Source organism: Triticum dicoccoides, chromosome 6B (genome assembly GCF_002162155.2).
Source record: "Triticum dicoccoides isolate Atlit2015 ecotype Zavitan chromosome 6B, WEW_v2.0, whole genome shotgun sequence".
In the NCBI taxonomy this organism is placed as follows: domain Eukaryota; kingdom Viridiplantae; phylum Streptophyta; class Magnoliopsida; order Poales; family Poaceae; genus Triticum; species Triticum dicoccoides.
In genome coordinates, this window is record NC_041391.1 from 51,751,348 (window position 1) to 51,758,386 (window position 7,039).

The 7,039-nt window shown below is 43.9% G+C and overlaps 1 pseudogene; it reads right to left on the reverse strand.

The window, feature by feature from the left end:
- Nucleotides 1-7,028, reverse strand: LOC119322408 (annotated as a pseudogene).
- Between the last annotated feature and the right edge of the window lie 11 nt (nt 7,029-7,039).

Consider the following 7,039-nt stretch of genomic DNA (forward strand, 5'->3'; position numbering starts at 1 on the left):
TTCATTCTTGTTGCATTATGGAATTCATCAAAAGTTCCCAAATTAAATAATTACTTGCACAAACATACGTATGTCACAAAAAAGACAAGTCTCCAAGCAGCTACACTACATCGTCGTTTCTCAACACAACAAAGCTTACTGCCAATCCACAAAGTACAGACTACATAGCAACACTCTGTCTTTGCCAAGTAGATAGATAACCAAAATTAAAAAAGAATGTCGAACTTCAGTAGTTCATGCTGCAGCGTCAAAGTAGGCTTCCCTTTCACCAGGGCTTCTCTGCATTCATGCATGGATAAGCTCCAATCACATCCAGCACAATCGATGCCTGCTTCCCTTTCACCAGATCAAACCAGCACAATCGATGCCTGCTTCCCTTTCACCTGATCAAACCAGCACAATCGATGCCTGCTTCCCTTTCACCTGATCAAACCAGCACAATCGATGCTGGCTTCCCTTTCACCTGATCAAACCAAGGTTTCAATTATATCAGATATATACGGCCATGCAACAGGGCTTAACATATCAAGAAGTTCCATGTTTCCACGCATAGTACAGCTGCTAACTTTATTAACCAGACCACACATGCTATTATATGAACCATTGGCCAAAGCCTAAAGCAATAGCCAGTACAGACTGTCAGTCAACGCACTGCTGATAGTTTGTATCAATTACCATTCTTTCGGAGTTCTGTAATTAACATATACTGTAGTAACCAAGGGAGTTAACCAGTTCAAGATTATCACTAGCATTATAGCCATACCAAAAGAATAAACCAAGAAAAGAGAACTCTAATTTTTCTGGATGGAGGGAATAACAGGCCTTGAAGCAGTGTGCTAGCAGTAGTACCTAGTTAATGATCTCTTCATCTGCTGTTCTTGTATGCGCTTCTTGGTTCTTGTTTTCACCCACAGGGCCTGATGAAGCTCCTTTGTTATCCTCTGCATCCACCAGGAAGAAATAGGGTTTAATATATCAACATTTTTTATCTCCATTGGCTAAAGCACAGATGCTATTAAATGAACCGTTGGCTAAAGCAATTGCCAACACAGAGTATCAATTACCATTCTTTGAGAGTTATGTTATCAATATATAGTAACCAAGGGAGTTAATCAGTTCAAGATTCTCACTAGCATTAGTGCCATATCAAAAGAACAAACCAAGAAAAAAAGAACTCTGATATTTCTGGATGGAGGGAATAACAGGACTTGAAGCACATTGTGCTAGCACTAGTACCTAGTTTATGATCTCTTCATCCTCTGTTCTTGTCTGCACTTCTTGTTTCTTGTTTTCACCCCTTGAGCCTGATGAAGCTGCTTCATCATCCTGCTCTGCATCCACCGGAAGAAAATAAATATGAAAAATTACGAACAGAGCAACCGAACGATCAAATTAAGATGCAGGAGAAGTTACGGTAATTTACCTCTCGATTTGGAAGACCTGCTGGGCAAGAAGTGTTGCGACAGGATATTCCTCGCCCAGACAGCGTCCTCGTTTGCTAACTGGCGCACTTCCTTGGAGTAATTCCTCCCCTTGGGGCTCAGCATTGCTGCATCATCCTCCATTTCTATGACTATGTTATGCAACGTGCAGCAGGCATCTATCATTTTACCTAGAGTTTTCAGGTTGGCCGGCCACCACGCCTCTCCCTGCAGACACTTCCATATATCTTTGAGCCTTGCCAGCGCCTTCAGAGCACAGTTTGTGGCCGCAGAATGTCTCCTATTGAACTCTGCCTTGGAATCTGAGAGATCTTCTTCCTGGTAAGGTGTGAGTAACCATGGGAGAAGAGGATATCCTGCATCACCAATTATGTATTCCCCGACTTCTGATCCATCTAATGCTACCTTCAGCTTGCTGCCATTCAGCCAACCTCCCTTCTCGCACTCCTTGAAGATTCGAGAGTCCTGCAAAACGCTCGACTGGTTCATACCTGATCTGAGCCAAATATTTCTAAACCTCATCTCTGGATCAACGACAACTTGCATCAGTGTACCAAAATTCTTCTCATGGTCCCAGTGTGGTCCAAATGGGATGTGCGTTGTACATATAACACCGCAGCAGTTATGCATATTGTGGATCTTGTCAAACTTGGATTTTATTTCATCCTTTTCACTGCAGTCTGGCCAGCTTGTGTGGTGGACTGCCCTCTCGCACATTGCAGCAACGAACCTCTCAGTTACCAACAAGATGATTGACTCGTTCACACCAACAGAGGATCCTATGCTCTCTGTTAGCTCACTGGACTGCAACCTTCTAAGAGCAACGGCTACCCGATCTTCTAAAGACAGCACCCTACCGTCAACAAAGGTGTAGCTATTCATATCTTCCATTGATGGCCCCATCACCAAACTGCAGATGTAGCTAAAGGTTTTCTTCGTCATTTTGAAGAGAGACTCGAATCTTTGTGTGTCCTCAAAAAAGGTCAAGGTTCCTGCATAAGAAGCCGTAAAAGCGGTTACACAATTCATAGGTAAGAGCTCAGTTGTTGACAGAGTTACTACAGTGAGAACCAGAAACATCACATGAGCAGGGGAACTAGTAGGGAACAAGTGAGAACAATAGAAACTTAGTAGATGACGGACTCCATCCAAATCAGAAAGTAACATTGGTCAACAAATAGCCATTGCAAAATGATAGAAGGCTAGTTATCTATTTTCTTTGGAGAAAAAAAAGCTAGTAATATATTCAAAAAACCATGTTCACATTACTACCATGTAATTGTTGTTGTACTCTGCGAGGGTGTATTCAAAAGGAGTAGTTGGGAGCATATTCAAACTCCAACATACTGACGGAAGGTAGAAAACAAGGAGAATAGTTCAGATAACCAGAATAAATTACCTCTCAACATGAAAGAGAGGCTGACATTTGTCTCCAACTTGTAGGGGTTAGCTGTGTACAAGACATACCATTTCCTTGAATTATCTCCTTCGCGTGCATATGCCTTGACATGCTCAACATGGCTGAACTTGTCCCACTCAGGGCCAGATTCTCCCGCGGCTATGGAAGCGAGCAGTGCTAGGCTGCAGTATAGCTCCAAATGCCTTGGGTTTATACCTCCCATGTATTCTGGGAGTGACTCCATGTCCTTATCCGCGAGTATGAGCCTCTGGAGTGCAGGAACACCCTCCAGCACCTTCAGCTTTGGGCAGTCTTCGATGCTAAGCTTCTGCAGTCTGGGAAGATTAGTGAACCTCTCCAGGTCAAGGTTTTCATCCAGTTTCAGCTCGACCAGAGATGGAAAGTTCTCTAGATAGGTAAGACCTTGGACATATCTTATCGATAAGGAATACAAAGCCCTTGGGAGGTAAGACCAGGAGGAAGACACCTCAATTTGCACCGATATAGCCTAAGTACCTGCAAGACAGGAAAGGCTGGCACTTGCTCCTCCCACTGCCACTCCTCCCACTCCACCATTCCTCCTAAATTCATCTCATGCAATCTTGGAAATGCAGGCAGCATTTGGGAAGGACGAGGACTGTGGTGATGGTAGGACTGCAGGAAATCAGGTCCAACAAGCTTGATGGCTGGAGCACGATTGATCTGAATGAGCTCCAAATAAGGGAGTTGACACAAACCAATAGGAAGCTGTGTGCAGTATGCTAGGTCGGCAATGAACAGAATCCTTAAGTTCTTGAGGGGCACATCTAGTGATGAAATCATCCACCTTGGGAGCCGTTGGCCAAAATATCCTCTGATGTAAAGAGTTTCTAACCTGGACGGAGGGCAGAGCTCATCAAACAGCTTCTCAATTTGTTGTTGCGCTTCCTCAGAGACGCAATCTTCCTCTTTAATCAGCCCATCATCTCCCAATATACTACCACAATTTAAGAATAGAATAGTAAGATGCACCTTGTTGATAAGCTTTGCCTTTGCTGCATATGAGGAAGCAGTTATATTCTCTAATCCGTCCAATCCAAGACTGTTGAGCCGAGAAAGTGGACCCAACTCTTCCAAACTACACCAATCACCATCCACCTGGGCTGGAAAACCATGTAATACCCTCAAGTTCGTTAGAGCATGGAACCCCCTAGGTATGCCTTCTATGCTTGTTCCACTGAAGTTAAGGTACCTTAGCTGCGCTAACTTTACAAAGCTACGGGGAACTTTAACAAATTGCTCACATCCTGTAAGGCTAATGTACTGCAAGAATTTCATCTTTCCAATGCTATCAGGTAGACTTGATATATCAGTGTTTCCTAAGGACAAGTACCTCAGGTGCTTGAGTTCATGCAAGGATTCAAGCAATGCTACAACATGTGCATAATCTATATGTAAAGTTCGTAGAAATGGAAAATGAACCAAAGAATCACCAGGCTTGATATTTATATAGCCAACTGATATTAGTGCCCTTAATGTCTTTTGTGCTTGCAAAGAACTCCACTCCAACCCATCTGATTCTGATGTTTTGCTTTCTACCGATAACCGGAGAAACTCATGCGCAGTAAGTTTACTAACAATATTAATTTCTCCACTCTGAACTGCTAGTGCCTCATTTCTAGCCACAAATTGAGCAAATGAGCGTACAACATCATGCATGTTGCACACATCTTCACCAACATACTTTGTATTTGGCTCTAAAAGATTCCTCAGCATCAGCTCCTTATAGCAATTTCTTCCGAGCTCTTCTAAGTCATCTGAGGTCCCGTGAAGAAATCCTTCACTTATCCACATGCCAATGATTTCATTGCTAAAAAACACTGCAGTTTTAGGGAGAAGGGAGAAATGCAGAAAGCATTGTTTGGCACAAGAAGGTAAATCTTCATAGCTTAAATATAATGCATGGTTTAGCTCTTCAGGCATTCCAGATATCGACCATACAGAATCATCCAGAACCATCTCCCACTCACGGTGTCTTTTGCCCTTCTGACACAATAGACCTCCCATTACTTTTACTGCAAGAGGCAAACCATCACATTTTGCTATAATTTGCAACCCAATGTCCTTGAGCATATCAATGTCACGTCCATCAGTCTCACTTGAGATTATCTGCAAGCAGTTGAACTGATGGAGTCAATAAGGAGTGTTTTTTCCTTGAGAGAAAAAATTGCCGTTTGCTAACTGCTAGCGTTGAATCAATATAAGTCAATAATAGGCTAGTGGAGAAAAGAGACTCGAAAGATTGGTTAATGTACTGCCTAAATTAAACTATTAAGTGAATGAACTGGTAAGCAGGGATGTTGCTGTTAGTATCATGTGAGTGGGCCTGGGCACGCTTTAGTATCATTGACTGATTACAGTTTTTCCATACTGCAGGTATAGTACTACTGGACAACTTAATGTGGATTTATTGACACCTCCAGCCAAACACGACCGAGTTTCAGCCCAAGGAAGAACAATACCACTGTTTTTCACCTCTTTATGAGTTTTAGCCTAAGGACTGACTATGTATTTGTGAACATGATGGAAATGGAAGAACATTTTTTCAGCTTTGATAAATCGAAGAACATTTGTATAATCCTAATTATCCATTTTGTTTGGACTAGCATTTTAGGTAATGACTACATATATTTCAAAATTTTAGCTTTCTAAAAGTGAGAAACAATGCCAAGAAGGGAAAATAATTCTTTGACACTAGCAAAAGTTAATTGCTCTCAGATAGAACTGTATTTGCGTTATTATTGGAGTTTAGTTTTGCACCTGTTTCTTGAGCAATGACCAGGCATCCTCCAAGTCTAATTTGTCCACATGGTGGTAGGGAGGCATAGCTTTCATCCTCTGAGCTACTATTTCACCTCTAGTAGTGACAAGGATTCGGCTACCTCGAGCCAAAGCATTAGTCAAGGGTGTTTTAAGCACATCATCCCATGCTCCATGGTTCCACACATCATCTAGCACCAGAAATAGCTTCTTCCCTTTCAAGGTAGCGGCAAGGATTGGCTGAAGCACAGCCAATGCCTTTTCACCACCATGTACTCCCCCGGCTTGCGTGATGATTGTCCTGAGCAACTCAACCTTGTCAAAGTCCTTATTGATGCTCAGCCATATCATCTTCTCGAACTCAGCATTCAAGGCTTCATCGTTAAAGACCTTCTGGGCAAGAGTGGTCTTGCCGATTCCACCGACACCAACAATGGCGACCACCATGATGTTGGTGTTGCCCTCCTTTTCACTCAGCATGATCTCAACCAGCTTTCTTGTGTCTTGTTCGATCTTCTCTCCGACTACACCTGACCGGTCAAACTCCCCTGAAGTCTCACGTCTGGTATCGCCAGAATGAGATCCATGGACCTTGTTGCCACGCTCCTCATAGGAACCAAGATTGATGAAGCTGAAAGCAGCGCTTCGCTCCTTGATGGTGTCGAGCCTCTTGTTGAGCGCCTTGATGCGGGTGCCGATGTCGTGGGCATGGGAGGGATTCCGCATGCAGAAGAGCAAGGGGTTGAAGCACCCCACATCTTTAGTGGATGGACCGCGCTCCATGGCCTTGAGCTTGCACAGGTCTAGGACATCGGTGGCTTCGTACATGGCACGCTTGAGCTGGGCCACCCACTCTTGCACGCTCTTGTCGATGATGTTTCTCCTATCAGCGTCGGCGAGAAAGTTGTTGAGGTCCCTGAGCTTGAGATCCATCTTGTCAATCTCGTCTCCGACTCCAAGCAGCATGTGCACCTCTTCGCTGGCCATCTCCGTCAGCATGCTCTGTACATAGGATGCAAAGGCATCCAGGACCATGGCCATTTTGGCTGTGTTTTGCTGCAACAAAGATAAATCAACACCACGTCGTTATCATTCCTTGCCAGTCGGTGCAGCTAAGGGTTAATTACTGGTTGTTACTATTTAAAAAATGATCAATTACTGGTTTAAAAATAGAAACTGGCATCAGGTTGGAATGCTGAAGCGATAAGCACGCGAAACAGCAAAATGAAAATAGGCAAGCACAAGCTACCTGCCAGATGGATAGAAGCAAGCAAACCCAAGCTTATGTGTCACTCAAAGTCTGAGTATTCGTCGTCGTCGTCACCGCCGGCTCCACCATGCCGCCCCCGTCGCGGCTGCAGCTGTGCTGCCACTGCCCTCACCGTCGTGTCGCCATGGA